We start from the raw sequence: 27,082 nt of genomic DNA, 5'->3' as shown, positions 1-27,082 counted from the left end.
TATGTTGTTATCAAACTTCAGAGAATCAATTGTTCTAAAAAATTGAAGTAAGGAATTCTTCCTACATGGTTATGGTAAAACTACACCTATAGGATATTCCTTCTACAAAAAACTCTTTTTGATGGCAAACTTAAACTTATGGGTTGCTTCCTCTTCAAACATCTCTAGAACCTTCTGCGAGGACGAGCAGGGAGTAACTTGGCTAGGTCTTCGGTGGACATATCAAGAAGAGCTTAAAGAAGATTACCTTCTTAAAGTTCTTTTTTTTGGTTGCTGTTCGGCAACCTAGCCTCCGTATTTCCCTGGGAATCCCGAGGAGCGAAAATAGCTAAGGTGAAGGGAATGTTTGTTCAAAAAGCAAAATAGAAAGAAAGCGGAGCATGAAACAAGTTGTATTGAGCCAATGGTCATGTTGCAAACCCAAGCTAGTCTCATGATCAGACAGGATTAACAATCAAAGTGTGATAAAGTCGTAGCAGGAATTGACAGGTGGTCAAAATGGAAAAAGAAGTAAAAATTATGACATTGAAGAGTTAAGAGCAAGTACAAGGACTAATCCCAGTGGCTGGTGGTGATTCGAATCTTCACTTCCTGATTCATTTGCCTCAGGATCCTGGATGTCCTCGAGAGTCATTTCCACAGCCTGCAAGTTGATTTCAGCTTCAAGGAGTGACGTCGAAAGATCAAAATCAGGAACACTTGCCTTTTTGAGCGTATCCCTCTTAGTCTCAAGAATGGCTAAATCACGACGGAGCCGCAATTTTTGACACCGGGCTTGAAGGCGATCACCGTAAACCTCAACACTAAGAAGCTGGCCCCGGATGTTGTTCAAGTCATCCTCGAGCCTAGAAACTTTGTTCTGAAGACCTACATATGAGGAAGTCAGAGTTTGAAGAGAATTATCCCTGTCCAGTAACGAGCTATTCGTGTCCTCCAAAAGCATTCTGAGAGAAGCCTGAAGGGAATCGAAATCCCGAACCTCAGCCTGTAACCTCTCTACCTCAGTGTTACACCTCGGAAAAGTCCCCGTACATGAACGATGAATAAGACCAACGAAGGGTATGAGTGCGTGATGTTGTACTAAGTAAGGGGTGATGATTCATGAATTTTTGGAAATAATAAGGTTGAAGAATTTCAGCACAGCCAGTGGTCATAAATCAGTATACGACCCGTAAAGTGATTTACGGACCGTATAATGCCATCGTCCTCCAGCTTGCCAAAAACTTCAACTTTCTGTAATTTGTGAAAATGGTTAAATACGGCTTGGAATACGACCCGTAAACCTCGATCGTAAACTGCCATGTTCTTCAGCCAACTTCTCTGTTTTGGGACATGCTTAAATACGACCACACTATACGGTCCGTAAACTGATTTACGGTCCGTAAACTTTAGTTTACGACCACTGTACACCCCGACGACAATTCATTAAAAATCAAATTTTGAGTTATTAAAAAGGGACCCAAGCTTCATTTTATTTCATTATGCATCTACACCATTCAAGAACACTCTAGAATTCTCTCAACACTTCATCCATAGAAATTCAAGGAGAATCAAAGGAAACCTAAGACCATCAACACCAAATCCATGCAACAAGAGTATGAAATGCTAGTAAAGGCCATCTACCTCAAGAAAACCCAAGAAAGGTGAAGTAGGGTTTTGGTGCAAAGAAGGTATTACTACTCAAGACTTATTCAACCATCAACTAAGGTAAGTTTCATGACTTTGGAATGTTAATTAAAGTATTAGAAGACTAAGACACTTGAATTGTAGTAAGACATAGGAAGTGCACCATTATTTAGTGAATAGTGTCACTATGGAATGATGGTTGAATGGAATCATGGAAGTTGATATGCTAGGATTATAAATACGTTATAAATGACGTTTTGACCATGGAATAAGTGCGACGCATGAGTAAAAGTGACGATTAGCTAAAACCACTAAATGTGGAGAAATTGGAGGAAGTTGGTGGATTTTGCTAAATGTATATAAATGATGATTGCTGATTTCTATATTGTGGATATTGTTGCGAATGTTTGGGAGATAAAATAGAACATGGGAAACGTAGTAGGAACAAAGGAAATGCTGCCCAATCTTCCTTAGAAATAGTAGTCTGTCCTTATAATTGCTTCGCTAACGACGATACGGGTTCTCTTGAAGGTATATACAAGTGCGGTAAAGGAGAACGATCCAGCGATAAGAATAGTAAACGTCAAAGGTATGTAAGGCTCGTCCCTTCTTTCAAAGGCATGAGTCTTATGTTACGGTTTCATAAATTCTTTCATGACCTCATTGTTTCAAATTTAGAATTCTATGATTCCAACGCATGACTCCTTTCTTGATAACCCATAAATGTCTTCCCGATGCCTGTTTCTTTCCAAATAAAAGTTTACGATTTTGTAAGCTCTTATGATGACAATGATGAACATATTTTATCACAATGACAACGATGCCAAATATAAGAACGATTTCATGCTAAAGGTTACAAGTCATGATTTCATGGATGATGACTATTTTTTTAAAGATTTCAAAGTATATGAATTGACCCCTTGCGAGATTTATGATTTTATTCTATGTTCTCCCAAGGTTATTCTTCGTTGATAGTCTCGCCTTATAATAGTTGTTCTTTCAAGGTGAGGCAAAGCTATGATGATTATTCTATAATATAATCGGAGGTTACCGACCTTACGTCACTCCGGTAGAAACATGAATTTCCTTGGGTTCTCATGCATGCTATGTATAATATATATGTATGTATTCAGGGGAAATGGGGAAGGTGAGGCGCTATAGACGCATGGCCACCTGATCAGCTGGCATATTATGATTCCATCCCGGACGCGGGATGCCCAGACGCGGGATATATGGGTTATGGATCGGGCCGTACGTTCCTCGGCACTAACATATTATATTTATGGATCGGGCTGCACGTTCCGCAGCAAAGCACTATTATGCATGCATGGATCCGCCTTAAGAGGCAAGCTGTATTCGGTTATCTTCTTGTTTTACTTTACTTTCTTATTCTTACCTTATTTCTTAGATGTATGCCTTACATACTCAGTACAATGCTCGTACTGACATCCTTTTCTTTGGATGCTGTGTTCATGCCCACAGGTAGACAGGAAAGCGGTCCAGACTAATAGGAGTTACCAGCTGAGCTGAGGAGCACTCCATCTTCCAGAGGTGCTAATTGGGTGATTCTTTTGTGTATATATTAAGTATGTCACTCAATAGAGGCTCGTAGGTGCTCGATGTGGGTTGTGTGGTTCCACGACGTGGGTAGTATGCAAGTGTATAAGTATATTGGAATATGCTTGTATATCAGAGTATTATATTTTGTAATAGAAAGCAGATCTTCCCCTTAAAGTTAATAGGAAATCGATGAGTGACTGTGGAATAGATTAAGAAAATGATAGCACGAGCGGTGCTCGGTGATTAGCCCTGGGTACCCGTTGCGGCCCCTAGCCGGGTCGTGACACTCAGCCCGTAGGTGGTCATTGTCTTCCTGAAGTTTGACCTTACGATGGGAAGGAGATAGGGATCATGTAAGCTCGACAGTATAGGTGGCGGCGACATGAGCCTGAAAAATAGAAAGGTTAATAGAAGATATTGGGGACTTGCGAAGGAATTAGTCAAGAAGGTAGAATAAGTACCTGGAGGAAAAAATTGGCGTTATATCCCACATTCTTGCGTATTTGGATAATTCGAGATAATGGCGAAAGGTCAAGAGCAAGACTATAATTTTGACCTTGTTGGGTGCATAAGTTGTTTATGAAAATTTTGAAGTGGGAATATTAAGAAAGGTCAAGGGTATAGAGGGAAAATTCGCAATATGACTCGTGGAAATATAAGGAGGACGAAGGGCAAATTTGGAATTTGAAAAATAATTTTTCATGAATTTCGAAAAAAAAAAGGGGGGTGGGCTTGGTAATGGGCCATGTTTGGCCATCCACTTCTTGGTGGGCTTAAGCCCACATGGAGTTTAATGAACCAAATAAAAGATGACAAAGTCATCTTATTTTTCCATAACTTCCTAGAAGTTTCAAGAAGCAAGAGCAAAAGAAAAGAAGGAGAAAAACTCCAAGGACTATTCGGCCCCTTGGAGAAAAATAATAAAAAAAATAATAAATTCTTCCTAGCCAAACAATTCATCAAAAGGTTCTTAGCAAGTTGAAGGGGTTGTTGGAACAAGAAAAACCCATAATCATACAAGTTGCCAATTTTAATCAAGTGGAGAAGTGGAGAAAAAGGTAAGGTCTAACTCTTTTCTTATATGTTATGGATGATTTTGTGTGTTGTAGCATGTAAAAGTGGATGAAAATCATGGAAGAGAAAAACCATGTTGTGGCCGTGAGGTGTGATATATGTGTGTGTGTGGAAATCATGTTTTAATTATTTTATTTAGTGGATAGTTGTGGTTATAAAGAATACTATGTTAATAATGGAAGTTGGATGATTCTAGTGAAGTTGTAGCCATGTGTGCATGATGTTGGCCGTGAGTTGTATATCACATGTATAGTCGTGTATATTTGGTGAATTATGAAGGAATGGTGGGAAAGTTTTGATTAGTATGTTGGTTGCTGTGTTGTGGATTCCATATTACTAATAAAAAGCTTAATGATTTTGGAGAAATTATGGTAGTTGGAGACTTGTGGTTGAAGTTTATGTAAATTGAATATTATGTTCTTACATGTATGGAAGATAATGATATTAGTATGGTGTTGTTGGAATATATATTATAAGGTTGTTATTGTTTTTATTGGAGTTGGAAGGTTTTGAAAGAAGTAGTAAATTGATTAAGTTGTTATAATGTATCTTGGATTGAATATGGAAATTGTTAGTGTGGTTGTTGAAATTATGTTGATAGTTTGGCCGGGTTGAATTCCCGGGATTTTTGTTGATTGGAATTGGCCAAGTTGAACTTGGTGGGATGGAGTATTTACAGGGGAAGTGCTGCCGAAATTTCGGTAGCCAAGTATTATCTTAAGATTCCAATTCTAAATGCTCTAACCAAAGTTTGGTAAATGTGACCAATTTGTAGATTTCGGTGGATTTGCAACTTGAATTTGGGATAGCATAAGGAGCGGAAAGAGGTATGTAAGGCTTCACCCTTCCTTCTATGGCATGTCTTAGGCATACTAGGTTGGATACGAGCCTCGGGGACAACTCCATTCCCCGGAATCCGCACCTAAAGTTTCCCCTTTTTCATTCAGTAGAATTGAGCTAGAAATTGTGTAAAATGTTGGAAAACCTTCCTAAACATCTAGAACTTGCATAAATATGACCCGACTACCTCAAGACCCCCACAAGTGACGTCATGAAATATAATGTACGTAAATTTGGTACGCCGCCTCATTTGACCCGAGGTGGGCCCATTGTTCCCGGATACTCCCTATTGCTCCGTTTGACTTATTTTGGAGGAGAATCCAAAGGAAACTTTTGATCCTTGGTCCTATTATCAAACGATAAGTACTGCACGATTCTAATGGAAATATGTATATGACGACCATGATAACGATGATGCTAAGGAAGAGAATACGTCTATGATAAATATGACAAGAATGATTCTATGACTAAGAGTCTTAAGCTAAGGACCCAATATGAATATGAATATGAAAGTATCAAACTAGTTCTTGATTTTAATTCTATTCCTTAGGTATGATACCATCCTCTAAAGGTTCCAAAGTAGATGAATTGATTTCTATGACATCCATGATTTCATTCTATGTTTCTTTTAAGACTATTCTCCGTTGGTAGTCTCGCCTTAAAATACTCGTTCCTTCAAGGTGAGACAAAGCGATCACGATTGTTCCATAACGTAATCGGAGGTCACCGACCTTACGTCAATCCGATGGCTATATGATTTTCTTTAGGCCCTCCGGCATACTTATATGACATATGTATATGCGATATGAATGTGTACATGGGGTGGGGGAAAGGATACATGGGGAATGGGAAGGGAAACATGTTTCATTGCCACCTGATCAGCTGGCTTATCATCCTGGATGCGGGATGCCCGGACGCGGGATATATGGGCGAGCCGATGTATTTCGGTGCTATGTGGGCGAGCCGATATTGTTCGGTGCTATGATATTGCATGATATACTATGATATGGTATGACATGATATGAAATAAGCTCTATTTTCTATGAATATGAAAAAGAAATGTTTTCAAAAGACGGACAGACATGCATGGTATCCGGCCTGAAAAAAAATTATTCCGATGTACGGGTTACTTTCTCGTCTCATTATATGTTCTATGACCCTATGATATTGATAATCATACTCTATGTTTCTGTTGTATTATCTTCCATGCTTTACATACTTGGTACACTATTTGTACTGACGTCCCTTCTTGTGGACGTTGCGTTTCATGCCGTGCAGGTCAGCAGGTAGACGGACCTGATTCCTAGGAGTTCTATCAGCAGTAAGTGGCAGCGCTCCAGTTGTCCCGGAGCCTCAGTCCCTTGGTACTATTTTGTGTATATATTCGGGCACGGCAGTACTCGGCCCTTCCTATGTATATGTGTACTATGTTTAGAGGCTCGTAGAGAGATATGTACAGTTAGATGTTTTGTACTTTTGATGGTCCTCGTTGTTGTATAAAGTGCAAACCGAGTTTGTTAGCCTATGTTTATAACTATGCTACTAGTGTTAATGGTAAGTAGAACAGAAAAAAAAATATGGTACAGTTCATACAACCCACTTAGTAATAAGAATACGATATGAGATAGGGGGTGCTCGGTACAAGTATCGGGTACCCGTCGCGACCCTAGTTGGGTCGTTAAAAAATGAGCCAAGGAGGATTCTAAGTTGGCAATTGGAGGTTGGAGACGTGGAGACAGGCCCGAAGTTCTAACTTCAACAAGAGGAATGCAGCTCCTTTGCGATGGTTCGCAAACCGGGGGAGTTGGATTGCTCGGGTGCAAACCGGCGGGTGAAGCCTTTGCTCCCCCAGACACCTTGCTAGAATCATCAGGCAGCGGATCCTGGGCACCGTTAACTCCTAGCTGCTCATCATCGTTGTCAATAAAACCCACCCCGGGTTGAGCGTCCTGTTGAGTTTTGTTTCAAGCTTCTATGAGCAGACGCCGGGTGCGCACCCTGGAGCTGATCTCCACCGAGGAAATAGGGGCATATTTTGACTTACATTTTTGACTAGAAGTGGCCGTATTGATGATGTTCAAAAGAACATCCTTTTGTGTATGGACTCTCTGGGGATGACGTTTTCGAACCGGAAGATCTACAAAAGGAAGTGTTTAAAAAAAAAGAGTGGAATGAAGCAAAAGAGTTGTCGGAAGTTCGGAAAATTGTATTTCATCTCCACCAGTAGGATGTCATGCTCCTCTAGGAGGGAATTAAATTGGGAGAAGCGCTCAATAATTCTACCACCCATTCAAAGATCCCGACCAAGAGTTCTGGCTCAACGGGAACCACTGAGGAAAAAATAATAACATCAAGGAAGGGGTGAATATGTATAACCTGTAGTGATGATTCAAAAAGGAATGAATGGGATAGATCCGTGTGAAGACTTACGAGTAGGATTCCAAGCCTCCGGGAAGGGCTCGGGCTGAAATCGATGGAGATGGCTGGTTCGGATCATGATGAACCTGTGAAGCCAACCTCAGTCAAAATCATCCTTCGGGTTAACCAGGCTGCGTCTTCCCAGGGGTACAAGTGAACTAACCCTCCTCGAAAAACCCGAAGAGCATATAAATGGATTATATGATCAAGGGAGAAAGGAACTCCGGCTTGATCTGTCAGATATTGGATACAATAAACAAGGCGCCAGATTTAAGGAGCGACTTGGCCAACGCAAACTCGATACTGGCAGCAGAAGTCCTCAATTATTTGAGGAATAGGAAGATTGAAACCTATCACAAAAGAATAGGTATAAACCATAGAAAAACGTTCTGCATGATAATTTATCCTGGCCTCGTTATCGATGCGCAATTGTAATTTCGGGAGTGAAATTGTAATCTGCACGAACTTTGGGGATGGTTTCAGCGGTGATGAACGACTCAATTTGTCACGACCCAGCCCCGTGGGCCGCGACTGACACCCTACCTGGGTACCCAGACCGAATCGCACATTCATTATCAAATCCAAACCTATTTCAGAGTTTTACGAAATCATATCAAACGTAATTTATATCAACATAGGTCTTAAGCGGTCGCGCCAAATCAAATACCATCTCAAATACAAACTGAGCGGCGGAATAGACATCGCCGGTCAAAAGTGTAAGCATAAGCATAAGGGCCATTCGGGGCCATCATAACAAACAGACCGCTTTAAGACCAGAGAACGAAATCAAACCAACATATACAGGACCCTTACCCCACATATATGACTACAGGCCTCTACGAATTCAAAACAAAGACATATGGCGAGACAGGGCCCCGCCGTACCCAAATAGTCAATTGTACAGAATATATACAAAACAAAAGGAGTCTGTACCAAAAGTGGACTCCGGATCGAAGAGGAGTACTCCGGAATAGCAAAGAGTGAAGCCTACTGTGGAGGATCACCAATGTCTGCACCTGCGGGCATAAAACGCAGCCCCCGAAGAAAGGGGGGTCAGTACGAAGTATGTACTGAGTATGTAAAGCACGGAGTACAGAAATATGGATCAAAACCGAAAGCCAATCAGATGTCAAAGTGGAGTACAAATCGGTATGTCAAAATCATATACGTATACATAATGCAAACGAAATTATGCAAACGCTTAGGAACGTGGTCGCCGCTCCGACGCTGGCGCCACACACAGCATAACACCAGAAGGTTTCAAATCTCCGTACATGCCCGAACGCAAACATAATCATAGGTGAGCGTATCGCGTCACGAGCCATATCACAGCATAACTCCAAACGGAACCCGGCCCTATGGCGAAGCCTCGGGAACCGTAACATAGCATACGATCGAATTTATCATAAAGAGCACGAATCAAAACCGGCCCGGGAACCGGTGAACGAAGTCATAATAAGGCACGAGCGGAGTCGTGAGCAAACAAATGCAAATCATACTTCAAAATAGTCTTTCAAAACAGAGTAATCCCATAAGTCATTTCATAATACAAAGTAATCGAATACTTAGTCGATATAAGGTTTCATTTCACAAAACGTTTCCAAAATAGTACGTATAGCTCAAAACGTAACTTAGCGCATCGTAATATTAAAAACATATCCCGTAGGAGGAAGTTCCAAAATCGAAAGTAGCATGTCAAACTTTATTCACAAAGATAGCCCAATAAGACAATTAGGGCGTTTCGGGGTAGCGGGCCCACCTCGAGTCAAATTGAGGTGGCGAACATATTTTCCGAACATTTATAGGCCAAAGGGTCATACATAATCATTTCTAAGTTACCCGACCACATTTCGATAGGTTTCGGACGAGTGGTGGCATTCTAGCCAAGATAGAGCCCTTAGGCTTCAATTGAATTGAATGAATAGTAACCTTTCTGTGGATCGGGTTTCGAGGAGCAGAAATGCTCCGGAAGTTCTCATATTCGCCTATCATACTAAGATATGCCAAACGAAGGAGTGGGAAGCTTTACATACCTCACAGATGTCGTATGCTCTCCCAAAAGTCCAGTCCCGTTTCGTCTGAAATCTGCAAATGGTCAAAGTTACCAATTGAGATTCTTAGGCTTAAAAATGCCTTTAACTTCATTTTTGCCTACCGAAATTTCGGCAGCATTTCCCCTATAAATCTAACATCCCCGAGGCTTAGCCCGGCTCAAAATACATCAATAACAACAGCCCACACATCACCAAACAACACAAGCAACAATCAAACCACTCTAGCTTCAAAGTTCTACTTTATTATCTAAGTTGGCAACTTTCATTCAAACTTCCAAAACTCCAATTCTATATCTACATAATTGCATTCATTTCCTCATGCAAACTTATACAATCACATCCTAACTACAATCCAAGCCATACACGAAATTACCCCAAAATCCATTACTTTCCATAATTCTTCAAAACATCGAAAATTCACGACGAACATTCTAACTCGCGTCGTTTCATTCCGAATTCATTAACATCATTATAAATTCATATTTAAAGTCTTTAGCACTCTAAATGTACAATGATATACATAATGATACCGAAGGTATACGCTTTCCGATAATATCCGAAATCATTTTCCAACGCCAATTTAATTCATCAATCAATCATTTACGACACAAGGATCACAACAACACATTATACCAACTAAACAAGATCAATTCACCTCACTTTCTTCTCCCTATGGCTCACGGCCAAAACACAATATACACACACACCCACGGCTTTCTATTTACATCAAGGTTACGGGATTCTCCTCTATTCCCAATCTTTAACATATTCATATCAATTCTATAACATTAAAGGGGCAAAATTCTTACCTTTTCTTGAAAACCCGACTTATCGTAAATGAGGTTCTTGTGCCAAACTAATTGTCACGACCCAAACCCCGTGGGCCGCGACTGGTACCCTAACTGGGTACCCATACGTACCTACCCGATCGAATTCGAATCATACAGATTTTTTTTTTTTTTAAAACAGAAGTTACAGAAGTAGACCGATACAACTACGGCACGCGCGCAAACATATATATATATATCTGGACATACAGAAACATACAGATAAGCCGATAAGGCTAACATACAGACGAAACCCGTAACCCACACATCTATCTACAGGCCTCTACAGACATACAGAATCATATGACGGGACAGGGCCCCGCCGTACCCAGAATATCCATACATACAGAGTATACAGAAGACAGAAGATATATATACCAAAAGTATACGCTCCGGATCAAAGGAGCTCTTCAAACAACAGAATTAGAACCCTACGCTGGCGGCGTATCACCTGGTGCGTCGATACCTGCAGGCATGTGGCGCAGCCCCCGAAGAACGGGAGTCAGTACGAAAAATGTACCGAGTATGTAAAGCAGAACATAACAGATATAAACATAGTCCGAACCGGAGTCACAGAAATATAACGAACATAACCATAAATCAGACTGACGGACAGAGTCATGATCCAGACCGACATACAGAACCGTGTACCATACAAATAAACAGAATTATGGTTCGGACAGACAAACGGAATCATAATACGGACAGACGAGCAGAATCAGAATCCATACGGACATACAGACGTAGTCGTCTTTCAGACGGACAGACAGAAGTATGTCGGACAGAATTATGCATGCAGAGTAGTACAGAGTCATACAGAATCATACAGAGGCATGTGCTTATATAAATATAGATAGCACACGCATACATTCATACAGATCCCGGCCCTGTCTGGGGGCGCGGTAACAGAACCCGGCCCTCTTAGTACGGGACGCGGTGGACAGACAGAATCAGATCAGATCATATGCCATCCTGGCCGCCATCCCCATACACAGATCATAATATCATACAGACATACAGATCCCGGCCCGCACGCCGAGGGACGCGATGAACAATGCAGAGAAATATGCACGATAACAGAACCTGGCCCGGGTCGCAGTGAAAGAATGCATTGAGACAGACAAGAACCGATAAATGAGAAACTACTTACATACAGACTCAACATACAGACTCAATCAAATTGAAGGGTGCCAAACGGAGAGCCAAAATCAGAATATCCGGATAGTATGCATAGTACGCGCCTATATCCTAGTTGGGAAGGCACGACAGATTATTATCAGAATTGGATTCTCAGATGTTCAGAAATCATGTTATATAAATTACACAAAAATAGCCATATCATACACAAAATAATAGTCCAGAAGTTTTTAGAGAAAGTCGGACCAAAACAGAAGTATTTAAAATTTTACAGAAGATATCGGGCCTTGTGGGTCCGCCTCGGACCAACTTGAGGCTACATAGGTAAATTATTGCTAATAGACCTTATGAGGTCATCCATAGTCGTTTGGAAGTGTTCCGACTCCGTTTAAGGAAGTTTTTGTACAAAATTCACTTTAAAGGCAATTTGTAAGAAAATAGCTTCAATTGAATTGAAGGAATTGGAGCGGTTTTCCGTCTCGAATTCCGGGGAACGGAGTCGTACTTAAGGCTCGCGGCCGAGCCTACCACATCCAGAACATGCCTAGGAACATAGGGGAATGCTTCACATACCTCGATAGCGCCTTACGCTCGCTTGGCGTCAATCCCAATTTCGTCAAAAATCTAGAAATGGTCAAGTTTACCATTTGTTAGTTTCAAACTTTTCAATAATCCAACTTAACACATACTTGCCTACCGAAATTTCGGCAGCATTTCCTCTGTATATAAGACATCCCCGGGACTTAGCTCGGCTCAATTCATCAACACAACAACCCAAAATGACATCAAAACACCAATAGACATTAAAACATACACTATGGCATCACTAGCCATCTTTCGACATAACGAAACATCTTTCGTTTCAAACTTACATTTCCAAACCAAACTTATCATTTTCATATTCATCAACCATCAAATCATCACAACATACGTCGGAGGCATATCATACCATTTCCATACAATATACACAAGATATGCAAAACATACCAACTTTCCATTAAGCCACTACTTATCCAATTTTTCCTAACTTTCAACATACAAGTTAATTATACATTTCCATCTTCCAAATTCATCAACAATAATCATAATTTGCCTCTTGATACTTTCATTTCCATTTTTACATAAACCATAACAAAGTTGTATGTTTTCTTACAACAACTTAATAACCATTTTTCCATAACCACCCTTAACATACTAACAAGATTTAATTCACATTCCATGTATTAAAATGACATGCAACCTACTACATAAAATCAATTCATCAACCTTCCATGACTAACCATGCTCACGGCGACCCCCTTAAAATTCTTAACTTCCACTTTCATTTCTAATACAATTCCTACCATAATACACTAGATTCTAACATGAATTCAAGTCACCAAAACCATGCAACATAAGCATACTCACGGCCCAAACACAAGCACTTCCAACACACAAAATTTCCATACTTTTCTTTCATTTCCACACACTACAACATACATACATTTCATGGCATAAAAATGGTAAAATCCTTACCTTTTGTTCAAGTTTTCCACTTGCTACAAAGTTGTCCTCTTGCCAAACTAATTGTACCAAGTTGTAGAGGGATTTGCACTTAGTAATATTCCCACAAAAATTTGATTTTTAAACCAAGGATTGGGCTCCCAAAATTTTTCTTTCTTTTCTTTTTCTCTCTTTCTCTTCCACCCGAAATGCTCTTCTCTTTTGTTCTTGTTTTCTTTTGATTTTTCTTGAACCTTCTTTGGATAAGTATGATCTTATAAGTCAACATGGAAATTAATTAATCCATGGCTTGGGTCAAAAGGTTGTGGCCGGTTGGGCCTCTCTTATTGGGCCTCATTTTATTAATTTTGTTGAGCCCAATTTGGTGGTTACATCTTGTAATTCATAAGGCAAGTTTACAAAATTCCAATTTTGCCCTTGGCCACCTTTCGTAATTCCGCACCATTGAATTCATGACCTACACATTCATACCAAGTAAGGTCCAATTGTGGCCTTATTCATCACAAGTCAATTTATCTTAAATTTTTCGAATAAGCGAAAAATGTCGGATGTAACATCCTCCCCCCCTTTAAAACATTCGTCCTCGAATGTTAAATTTACCTTATGGGGCGTCATACTACTTCGGGAGGGTCCTCTTTATAATTGTCCTTCGTGGACTTTCCGACATGGCTTCTTCACCCACATGAGAGGGTAATTCTTCTCGACACTGATTCAAATGCCTTCATGATTTACTTTATCATATCCCGCGTAATCATCGAACCATGAGCTATATTCTTGTAACAGACAAACGTTTTCCAGACATCATAGTCCATATCATTTCTTGTTACACTCCTGAGCTCCCTACCACATTATCATAATCCCCCTTCATGCCAAACATTTCATACCAAACAGATTCAGAACTAGAACCGGACGCGTAGAAGGATATCAGACGGATTCGTAATCGGAGGCAGACGTACTAAACCATGGCGGACGGATTCGTAGTCAAAATCAGGGGTACAGAGGTATGTCAGACAGATTTGAGATTGGAGTCAGACGTACAAAGATGTATCATACAGAATCATGATCAAAGTCAGACAGACAGAAATGTATCAGATAGAGTCGTAATCAAGATCAGACATACGGAGATGTATCAGACAGGCGTACGATCGAAATCAGACGCACAAAAGCATATCAGACGGATTCATATCCGGAGTCAGACATACAGAGGTGTGTCAGACAGAAACGTATTCAGGATCAATCATACAGAAGTATGTCGACCAGAAACATATTCAGGATCGGATGTACAAAGATTTATCAGGTAGGGACATAATCGAGTTCAGAAGCATAGAGGCGTAATAGACAGAGCCTTAGCAGAATCGAAGTGCAGAAACATAATAGATAGAATCTGAAGCCGAATTAGATCACTCTTAGTAAGGCTCCAGTGCTTTATGGAAAATTCCCTTATTGGTACCCTGGTCAACCAAGTTATCACACAAATCGTCTCGCGTGTCGCTTATCGACTTTTTCCTACCATCCATACTCATTTTCTTTTTCAGACCTCGTCATACCAGACTGAGTTATAATGGAATAGGGGTTTTTCTGGTCCTTGACAACATTTGTGTCCTCACCCCCCGCTTCGCTTCATGTATTCGGTTTAGTAAAACCTTTCGTCTATCACAACATTAGTTGCCGGGACTCGGCTCTTAACCCGCATGGGCACCAAACGAAAATCATACATACACACATACACACACATACACATACACACATACAGATATATTTACTAATATCTTACTGGCGAGCGTCTCTGACTGTTATTCGAATTCGCTCAATTTCCCGAGCGGTATCGCACCTTTCCTTTTTGCCCATTTCATCCGCGTCGGTCTGTGTGGCTTCTGTAAAGGCACTAATTACTCCACACATTCTCTTTTCCTTTAGATTACCCCCACTTTTCATTTATATCCATCATACCTACACTTGTGCAAAACTTTGCATTACTTCCCAGAGGGTCACCCATCCCAGAATTGCTCTGGCTTGAGCACGCTTAACTCCAAAACTTTCATGCATTTCGATGCGTTAGGGGGCTGATATAATTTCGTCGATCGCCCCGCACGACCTTTGTCGCGTAATTTTAGAGCAAATCGGGGTCTTAACGAATTTTCGGAAAATTTTTGTAGCGGGTCCCACCCCCGGCTAAGTCATACAATTACCATGTCGCCTTTTGAATCTCGGTATCTACCAAGTTAACATTTACCTTACAAATTCTAATACCCAGAAGTATAAGATCACGTAATGCAACAAAATACAGACTTATCCATACATACATCTCTCAAGAAGAATCGCTGGCGTACCTGGGCGTGCGCTCGCAGACGCTCCTGGGTCCTGCCGGCCGGTCAAAGCAAACACGCGGTTCGAAGGACCGCTGTAACCAGAAGCTGCGCCACGACCTCTGCCACGACCTGTTGGCGCTGGTGCTGGTGCTCCTCGCCCTGTGGGGCGTATAGCTGTCGAGGGAGAAGATGAGCCTGCAACGGACCCAGCAGGCTGAACTGAACCTGAACCTGAACTGCCCTTAAGCGGGCACTCTCTGACTCGATGGTCTGGGCTCCCACAAAAATAACAAGCGCCCGTAGCGCGATAACACTCCCCCGGGTGGGGTCTCCCACAGTAAGAACATGGGGGTATGGGTGGCCTCGACTGACCTGGACCTCTGCTCACCTGTGGGCCTGGGACTCTGGAGCTCTGTCCCGTGAACTGTGGGGGTGTACTGTAGGCTGGCTGGGACGAATACCTGTTACCCTGCCGGTGGGAAGGCTCACCCTGAAATCCCCCTGAATATCCAGCCGATCTGGCTCTCTTAGGTCGGCCCCTATCGTAACCCCCATCAGGCCGACGCTCCCTACGTCGGTCCTCCATGCCCTGGGCGTATGCCTGTACCCGGGCTACATGCATCCCTGGCTGAGAAGCCATGGCCAAGCAACCGTCAATCAGATAAGAGTCTAGTCCCATCACATACCTGTGCACCCTGTCGGCCATCTCGGCTACTATGGCGGGCGCATACCTAGCCAGTGAGTCAAACTCTAGGCTGTACTCGCGAACACTTCTACCATTCTATCTCAGGTTCAAGAACCGATCAACCCTAGCTCTCCGTAGCTCTGGTGGTAGAAAATGGCCAAGAAAGGCCTTAGTAAACTCGGCCCATACCGCTGGGGAAGCATCGTCATCCCTGGAGAGCTGCCAAGACTCATACCAATTTGCCGCCACCTCATATAATCGATACGAAGCCAACTCCACAGACTCAGTCGGCGAAGCCTTAATCAATCGTAGTGTTCTCTCCATCTTTCTAATGAACTCCTGGGGGTCCTCCTCAGGTTTTGTCCCGGAGAATTCTGGAGGCTTACATGTCAAAAACTCCCGAGCCCTGGAGCTCTCATACCTGTCCGCACGACCACCCCCAAATCCATGCCTGCGAACCTGCTCCGTCATCAACGTGGTCAATAACTGAACCGCATCTCGCATGGCCCTACCCTCCGCCCCTGCCTGTGGAGCTGGAGGCTCGGGCACTGGAACCTCAGGAGCTTGCGGTGGAGCCGTCTCCCGATTAGCAGCTTCTGCTGCTCTGATATCTTCCGGCAAGGGGGGTGTAACCGATCCAGACGACGGGGGCACATCCTCAAATGCAGGCTGCACACTGGCCCTGGTAACCCTCGGGGCCCGGCTGGTCTCTCCTGCCTCTATCCTCGCCTTGCCCTTCTAGGCAGCTGTTGCCTTCTTCGGAGGCATCACTGAAACATAGCAGATCGTTAGGAGAGGATCATCCTACTAATACAGTTCTATCGCACGATCTAAGAATCCAAAGAAGGGTAACATCCTAAATGCCCTGTAGCTTCCTGTTTATAGATGTGGTGCACAACACATCGATAAACAAGACTCTACTAGACACGGCCCGTAGACATACCGAGGACTAACCGCTCTGATACCACTTTGTCACGACCCAAACCCCGTGGGCCGCGACTGGTACCCTAACTGGGTACCCATACGTACCTACCCGATCGAATTCGAATCATACAGATTTTTTTTTTTTTAAAACAGAAGTTACAGAAGTAGACCGATACAACTACGGCACGCGCGCAAACATATATATATCTGGACATACAGAAACATACAGATAAGCCGATAAGGCTAACATACAGACGAAACCCGTAACCCACACATCTATCTACAGGCCTCTACAGACATACAGAATCATATGACGGGACAGGGCCCCGCCGTACCCAGAATATCCATACATACAGAGTATACAGAAGACAGAAGATATATATACCAAAAGTATACGCTCCGGATCAAAGGAGCTCTTCAAACAGCAGAATTAGAACCCTACGCTGGCGGCGTATCACCTGGTGCGTCGGTACCTGCAGGCATGTGGCGTAGCCCCCGAAGAACGGGGGTCAGTACGAAAAATGTACCGAGTATGTAAAGCAGAACATAACAGATATAAACATAGTCCGAACCGGAGTCACAGAAATATAACGAACATAACCATAAATCAGACTGACGGACAGAGTCATGATCCAGACCGACATACAGAACCGTGTACCATACAAATAAACAGAATTATGGTTCGGACAGACAAACGGAATCATAATACGGACAGACGAGCAGAATCAGACTCCATACGCACATACAGACGTAGTCGTCTTTAAGACGGACAGACAAAAGTATGTCGGACAGAATTGTGCATGCAGAGTAGTACAGAGTCATACAGAATCCTACAGAGGCATGTGCTTATATAAATATAGATAGCACACGCATACATTCATACAGATCCCGGCCCTGTCTGGGGGCGCGGTAACAGAACCCGACCCACTTAGTACGGGACGCGGTGGACAGACAGAATCAGATCAGATCATATGCCATCCTGGCCGCCATCCCCATACACAGATCATAATATCATACAGATCCCGGCCCGCACGCCGAGGGACGCGGTGAACAATGCAGAGAAATATGCACGATAACAGAACCTGGCCCGGGTCGCAGTGAAAGAATGCATTGAGACAGACACGAACCGATAAATGAGAAACTACTTACATACAGACTCAACATACAGACTCAATCAAATTGAAGGGTGCCAAACGGCGAGCCAAAATCAGAATATCCGGATAGTATGCATAGTACGCGCCTATATCCTAGTTGGGAAGGCACGACAAATTATTATCAGAATTGGATTCTCAGATGTTCAGAAATCATGTTATATAAATTACACAAAAATAGCCATATCATACACAAAATAATAGTCCAGAAGTTTTTAGAGAAAATCGGACCAAAACGGAAGTATTTAAAATTTTACAGAAGATATCGGGCCTTGTGGGTCCGCCTCGGACCAACTTGAGGCTACATAGGTAAATTATTGCTAATAGACCTTATGAGGTCATCCATAGTCGTTTGGAAGTGTTCCGACTCCGTTTAAGGAAGTTTTTGTACAAAATTCACTTTAAAGGCAATTTGTAAGAAAATAGCTTCAATTGAATTGAAGGAATTGGAGCGGTTTTCCGTCTCGAATTCCGGGGAACGGAGTCATACTTAAGGCTCGCGGCCGAGCCTACCACATCCAGAACATGCCTAGGAACATAGGGGAATGCTTCACATACCTCGATAGCGCCTTACGCTCGCTTGGCGTCAATCCCAATTTCGTCAAAAATCTAGAAATGGTCAAGTTTACCATTTGTTAGTTTCAAACTTTTCAATAATCCAACTTAACACATACTTGCCTACCGAAATTTCGGCAGCATTTCCTCTGTATATAAGACATCCCCGAGACTTAGCTCGGCTCAATTCATCAACACAACAACCCAAAATGACATCAAAACACCAATAGACATTAAAACATACACTATGGCTTCACTAGCCATCTTTCGACATAACGAAACATCTTTCGTTTCAAACTTACATTTCCAAACCAAACTTATCATTTTCATATTCATCAACCATCAAATCATCACAACATACGTCGGAGGCATATCATACCATTTCCATACAATATACACAAGATATGCAAAACATACCAACTTTCCATTAAGCCACTACTTATCCAATTTTTCCTAACTTTCAACATACAAGTTAATTATACATTTCCATCTTCCAAATTCATCAACAATAATCATAATTTGCCTCTTGATACTTTCATTTCCATTTTTACATAAACCATAACAAAGTTGTATGTTTTCTTACAACAACTTAATAACCATTTTTCCATAACCACCCTTAACATACTAACAAGATTTAATTCACATTCCATGCATTAAAATGACATGCAACCTACTACATAAAATCAATTCATCAACCTTCCATGACTAACCTTGCTCACGGCGACCCCCTTAAAATTCTTAACTTCCACTTTCATTTCTAATACAATTCCTACCATAATACACTAGATTCTAACATGAATTCAAGTCACCAAAACCATGCAACATAAGCATACTCACGGCCCAAACACAAGCACTTCCAACACACAAAATTTCCATACTTTTCTTTCATTTCCACACACTACAACATACATACATACATTTCATGGCATAAAAATGGTAAAATCCTTACTTTTGTTCAAGTTTTCCACTTGCTACAAAGTTGTCCTCTTGCCAAACTAATTGTACCAAGTTGTAGAGGGCTTTGCACTTAGTAATATTCCCACAAAAATTTGATTTTTAAACCAAGGATTGGGCTCCCCAAATTTTTCTTTCTTTTCTTTTTCGCTCTTTCTCTTCCACCCGAAATGCTCTTCTCTTTTGTTCTTGTTTTCTTTTGATTTTTCTTGAACCTTCTTTCGATAAGTATGATCTTATAAGTCCACATGGAAATTAATTAATCCATGGCTTGGGTAAAAAGGTTGTGGCCGGTTGGGCCTCTCTTATTGGGCCTCATTTTATTAATTTTGTTGAGCCCAATTTGGTGGTTACATCTTGTAATTCATAAGGCAAGTTTCCAAAATTCCAATTTTGCCCTTGGCCACCTTTCGTAATTCCGCACCATTGAATTCATGACCTACACATTCATACCAAGTAAGGTCCAATTGTGGCCTTATTCATCACAAGTCAATTTATCTTGAATTTTTCGAATAAGCGAAAAATGTCGGATGTAACACTAATTATACCCAGTTGAAGAGGGCCTTGAGTACTTCTCAACTATGTAGAAATTGAGATTTTTGGATCAACAACAAAGCTTGGATAATTTTTTTTTTCCTCTCCTTGCCTTCGGCCGAACCCTCTTTTGTGGTGTTCTTTGAATTTTTGTTCTATTTTCTTGATAATTATCAAGTGTACATAATATATATCCTTTTAAGAGTCATGTGCTATGCACATGACATCAACATAATGGGTTTGGGCCTTGCTAAGGCCGGCCACCCTAATCCCTTGGGCCTAAACTTTGTGTCATATTTTCCTTGGCCCAATTCTCGAAAAGTCCCGTTTTGTAATTCCCGAAACTAATTTCCGAAATTCCAAATTTACCCTCGGCCTTCCCCGAGGTCTTGACATTAATGATTCCATAACCAACATGGTCATATTCACAAAAATCAAAATATTTCCTTATAACATACAAGTCGTAATTATTTCTCGATTTCCAATTATACGAAAACACGGGACATAACACAATTTCTTCAACATTTTGGTGATGATTGACTCCATTTAGCCTTATCCCCCTCTAGGGGTATTTTAGTGATAGGCTCTATAGGAACTGTACGATCCTATTTAATCAAATACCTAGCGACAAACTCATATGTCCTATTCATTACGGTATTTCTGAACAAGTTCCTGGATAACAAGCCTAAAGGTTTTCTTCTTTGATGAGATCAATATTGATGATAGTGACGATACCGATCGTGACCTTGATACGGAGCTAGAACTGCTAACTAGGATGAATGGGCTAACTATGGATATGATGCCGGAAAAGACTGATTTTATATCACCCTTCAATTCAAATTAGCAAAAGCAATGTCTCCTTGTATAATATGGATTCCAAACATTCATGATCTGGATGTGAATGAGTCGAATGACTTATCCCTCAGTCTATTAGTGAACCATCTCTCCAGGGATTGTGAAAGATGTTCTACTAAAAATATTCTTGTTATTGCTTCGACTCATATTCCCTCAAAAGTGGATCCCGCTCTAGTAGCTCCGAATAAATTAAATACGTGCATTAAGATATGAAGGCTCCGATAATGTCATTGTGATATTTAAACCCGGCGGGGAGAATATCAGCAGCAAGAGAATTCAAGTTAACTTCTTGACTTGTGGGCGAAATTGGAGCCTTTCTAGAGTGGCGTCCAGGGGATGGGGTGTCATTGTGAGAAGGAGGAGTAGACATGGTTGAATTTCCACGAAAAAGGAAAAGATATGGGCAATGATGTTTGCAAAAAAGGGAGTACTTCGTTTTAAGAATGGAAAAGATTTGATTGAGTTTGAGGTTTGATTTCTTGCCTTATTTATAGCCCAAGCAGTGAAGACGAAACATTTGGTATTAAAAAAGACACAACTTCCAACGAATGGCAGCTTTATGTCAATTGTCCTAATTAAAGGGTTGCCGGCATTTTGCAGTAGATACATTAACTTCAAATTTGATGGGTGCCTTTTGATGTGCCGGGAAATTATAGAACATCTAAGGCCTTTTTATGAGAAGTTTTACTTGTTTTTAAGCAAGTTAGTGTCAATTTAATGTGTTTTTTGTGTATTTCAGGTAGGAGCAATTTTGGGATGAAAACAGTTAAAGTGCAGAATTTGGCCTTGATGACAAAATATTGGCCGTATTCTCAAATACGGGCCATATTCCTTGGGAGTAATTAAAGTTAAGCTGAAACAGAAAGTCATGCTGAGAAGATTTTAAAATATGAACAACTTTTATGGATCGTATTTGTCACGACCCAACCCGTTATGACTGGCACCCAACTAAATCCTAGTGGGCAAACCAACACACAAGATCTCTATTCATTCAAGTCTGATTTTATATTAAACAAGTCAATGATTATACTCACTCACGCATCAAATAACTGAGTAAGTCATGCCATAAAATACTAAAACAAGTGCGGAAGTCTAACTATTACAAATTCCCCAAAATCCGAAAGTCATCGTACAAGACTCTAAGCTAAAACACGTCTAAGAAACTGAAATCTGTCTAATAAATAACCATAATGTCCAGAATAAGAAAAGACATCATAAGTAGAAGATCTTCGGGGGGCCTGGCATGGGAAGGAGCTCACCCTAAAATCTGTCAGCAATTATCCTCCACGCTAGATGTGAGGATGAATAGTGGTCTCTATATCAAAATCTGCACTCAAATAATGCATCAAGGTAGTATCAGTACAAACGCTATGTACCGGTAGGCATCATAGACCGATTAAGATTAGTATCATGCATATCATATGAAATAACTTAAATAAACAAGCCAGTCAATCATACACGAATATCAATACATCTCAACAAGTCAGCCACAGACAAACACAATAGATCACCGAATTTCCAAGAATCACAAACACGTTAACTACAACGGAGATAAAAGTACACTATACCCCCACTCGCTGTACACACATGCTATCTGATGTCACAGCTCAGTGGTCATGACCTGCAGGGGACCCATGGTGTCCATGTACCACTCGTTTCAGAACACTCCTCGGACCCGAGCACAACTTCCACTCCGGAACGAACCTCGGATGCGGGATATAACAATAAACCTCTCATTTCCGAAACTATCCTCGAACCACGAGCCCATAATCTAGGCCACATATGTGCCTTGTCATACCTTCTCAATATTCATATTCACCTCATATTTTCATGTCACGACACCCTCGAGAAGACTATATTAAATTCTCATCAAAATACAACCACTGCAGATTGAATCACACAGGAATAATGGCATGAAGCCTACACGACATTCAATCACAACACATAGGAGCTCAACCATACAATATCATATAATGAACACTAGACATGCTTTCTCCTAATGAAATCACAAACATACATTCAACTAACCAAAGTCTAACTCAAGTAAACTGTAACCTTCCTCAAAGCAGAGCTGGAATAATGCAAGTCACCCTACTACAACCTTTCCTTTCCTCAAAGCCTCAAAACTCACAAAGTCTAGAGATAGAAGGCTCAATGAGTCAGAATACTCAATCACAAGTTCCAACGCAAGAATACCCTTCCCTTACCCCATTCCAAGGGGTGGATAATTTTCTAGGTGATAAACAACCTATTTAGACCCTTAGTAATCATTACTCATCACTTTATATCAACATTCTATCAATATTCCCATTACAAGCAGTTTTCCATAGCAAGATAACATTTTTATAGAACCCTAGGTCTCCAATCACTTAGTTTTTATGTCTCTAAATGTTCAATTTATGACAAATAGCAACTAACCAACGCATTTAGATGATAACTAAGCGATAATAACCATAACCCATCAATTTTAGAAGGTTCATTAATATTCTAGGGTTTCTAATTCAATTTCACCATTAAAGACCTATAGGGATGATTACAATTATGAAGGGGAAAGGAATGATAGAATGAAAGCAATGGAACTTACCTCACAAGATTGTCTTGCCTTAATTTGAAAATTCTCTCTAACTGTTTGTTGGGAAGTGTGTTGGGGTGTTATGAATGAGAAAATAAAACTAAGGCATTCAAAACCCAGTTACTGCCTCCCGTCGACCGCTGCGGTGGTCGCTACGCCGCTGTTGTGGTCCCGCTATAGCGGTCCCCAACTTTCCCGCCTGACTGCTATGGTGGTCGGTTCACTGCTATAGCGGTCCATCTTTCGCCACAGCGGCCACCAAAGAAATGGTTGGCCACTTGCAGCGGTCGAGGCACCGCTAGAGCGGTATCGCTGCAGCGGTAATCCTACCGCCGTAGCGGTAATCCTACCGCTGTAGCGTTCCAATTTGGGCAGTGAGGTCGGTTTCTCTCCAGGTTTTCCCCCTATCACCCCACATTTCATCCAAGGCCTCAAATCACAAAACGAAACATGCACACATACAAAAAGACGCCTTACGAATCCACCCGCGGCCTCAGAATTCCCAATGGAGTCCTAAACTCTCATAATGACCGAAAGGGTCGTTACAGTATTCCACTTTATGGTCCGTATTTCAAAACGTATTTAACATTAAGACATTTGGCAGAAAGTTGAGTTTTTACAAGTTAAAATACGACCAAGCAGTATATGGACCGTAAATCAAAATACAGTCCGTAATATAAGATGTTGCAGTTGCCCAGATTTTGAAGGAAGACCAAGGCGTAAACCTCGTTTACGGCCCGTAATGTGAAATATAGACCGTATTTTATGTCGTCGGGGACCAATGTGTAATTTTGTAACTTCAGTATTTTCAAAACCTATAAATAGCCCAATGTAGGGTTTTATTGATTATCAGTTATTATACTCTTTTGGCTTTTGGCTTAGAACGTTAAATACTCTCTTGATTTTGGATATTTAAAACATCAATTCAAGTATCATTAATTCCTCTTTTCATAAAAAGTAAGCAACTATGAATTCTTCAATTTCTTATTTCTTGTTCTTTGTCATGAGTAGCTAAACACCCTTACTAGGGTTGTGAACCCAAAGATGGGTGTTTTGTGATTGGGATTTGTGATTGATATACACATAATTGATTGTTATGGTTTATTTATTATTCATTCTTCATTGATAATTAATGGTTGCAAACATTGATTAAATCCATAAGCCTTGATTTGTTTTGGAAAATAATTAGGGTTTCGTAAGAATAAATAACAAGAACTCAAGCTTTAAGCTTTGTTTAATAAATTCACTTAGTAATAAGAAGAATTTACTTGGCATAATTAACCGTTCTTCATATTTACTTTCTTATATTTGAGAAAATCATAGAAAGAGATAATCTTTATTTATTGGAAAATAGTAAGATTCATATAGATGTTAACTGCATTCATATAACGATCCATTAGAAGTATATCAAGATCAATAGCCATGATCATACACTTTATCTGAAGAGGACACAACCTTGGATTGTTTTACCATAAATTCCAATCCAAAGCAATTAGTTAGCTATTAGTCATAAACAACCAACTTGTACCAAAATCATCGGATTAAGACATTAGACCTAAATTAAGCATTCTACGATTTTAGTAACCTTTTCACACCATATTCCCTGTGGGATTCAACCCCAACCTTGTTGGGTTACTATATTTGACATTGTCCACTTTATGCTAATAAAAGGTGTAATTTGAGCGTATCAAATTTTGGTGCCGTTGCCGGGAAATACAGTTTTGAAATTACTAAATAGTATCTTCTTTGATTGAAGTCTTTTGCTTATTCCATCACACCTTGTTTGCTATTTCTTGTAAACCAGGTGAACATGAATCAGAATCAGTGAAACCAACGTGAAGCAGCTGGTAACCAGGGTGGTCAATTGAATGAACACGCGGATGAATCAGATGAAGAGAATTTCTTCGCTAATGTTGTTGCTGAGGAGGACTATGCATCTGCTATTGTTCATCCTTGGGTTGGGGATACAAGTGTTAAAATTGACTCCTCTCTCTACCAGTTGTTGAAGCTTAAGGGCTACTTTTGAAATTCTACCAAGAATGACCCTCAATGCCATTTGCAGAATTTTGTGAATGTATGGGCTCATCACATCCAAAACAACGTTCCACAGGATGCTATTCTGCTAAGGCTTTTCAAATAGTCCTTAGCTGGAGATGCAAGAGCATGGTTCGAGAAGCTGCCCCAGAATTCTATTAATACATGGGCAGAGATGGTGGCAGTCTTTCTCAAGAAGTGGTATCCTCCTAGCAAGGAGGCTGAGATTCATGACAAAATCTATGAATTCAAGCAGCGATCGGGGGAACAATTATATGAAGCTTGGGAGAGATTTAAGGAATATTTGCAGAAGTTTCCAAGTCATGGTTTTCCAGATCACATATTAATGGAGAAGTTCCATCGAGGGCTGGATGCTGTGATGTAATCAATTGCAAACAACGCAACTGATGGTTGATTTATGGATAAATCTTACACTCGAGTGACTAACATACTTAACAAGCTGACTATGCACAATCAGGCTTGGCACTCGAACAATGCCGATATTGTGCTGTCACACCCTAATCTCGCTAGGGTGTGATGGGCACCCGACCCCATATTCGGAGCCGAGCGAACCCGCTGACTCTTATTACACACATAATTGCCTTGGACTCTTAAGTCAAATAAGAATGAAATACATAATAAGAGCTTTCAGAAACATTCTTTTCGTCGTTCTCAGGTCAAGTAAGATCTGTAGTCATTTGGACTTTGTAACAATATGCATAATGGTACGTCGGCTTGCAGAACCGATTTCAAGAATGACTTTCTATACCCACGACTCTGTCTGCAAAGTCTCTAACATCGACCAATATACCATAGCATGAATACTCTGACTCGGCAACACTCCAGGAGGAAATGGAGCTCTCCAATTCCGCTGGAACATCTTCTATAATGGCTTCTATTCATCTGTATATACCTGCGTGGCATGAAACGCAGCCCTCGAAGAAAGGGGGTCAGTACGGAATATGTACTGAGCATGTAAAGCATGAAATACAGTAAAGAGGACCATAACAAAAACGGAGATTTACCAGAAACAAGTATGACTTTTAAAAACATCAATGCACTTGCCTTTTGAAATGAAAATCATACAGGTCATCATTATATATCATATATACATATAACGTGCCCCGGCCATCTAGTGAGGGATGCGGTGAATAAAATCATGTATGTCAATATCATGTATCATATATGCATGTAACGTGCCCCGGCCCTCTAGTGAGGGACACGGTGAATAGAGTCATCATATGCCATCCTGGCCGCCACCCCGTCATCATATCATCATATCATATCATATATATATATATATATATATATATATATATATATATATATATATATATATATATATATATATATATATATATAACGTGCCCCGACCCTCTAGTGAGGGACGCGGTGAACAATGCAGTGGAGTACGCACGAGAACATGCCCTGGCCCGTGACGCAGTGAAGGACATATTGAGGCATACACGA

General features: G+C 41.0%; 1 non-coding gene across 1 annotated transcript; it reads right to left on the bottom strand.

Annotated features, from left to right (window-relative positions):
* Positions 1-25,836: 25,836 nt before the first annotated feature.
* On the bottom strand, positions 25,837-25,942 carry LOC132638892 (small nucleolar RNA R71). The gene has a single exon (XR_009581952.1). It is a non-coding gene; the product is annotated as a small nucleolar RNA R71 (small nucleolar RNA).
* Between the last annotated feature and the right edge of the window lie 1,140 nt (positions 25,943-27,082).

The sequence above is a fragment of the Lycium barbarum genome, chromosome 4 (assembly GCF_019175385.1).
Source record: "Lycium barbarum isolate Lr01 chromosome 4, ASM1917538v2, whole genome shotgun sequence".
Lineage (NCBI taxonomy): Eukaryota > Viridiplantae > Streptophyta > Magnoliopsida > Solanales > Solanaceae > Lycium > Lycium barbarum.
Note: the sequence above shows the minus strand (reverse complement) of the source record. Positions and strands in the feature narration are given on the sequence as shown.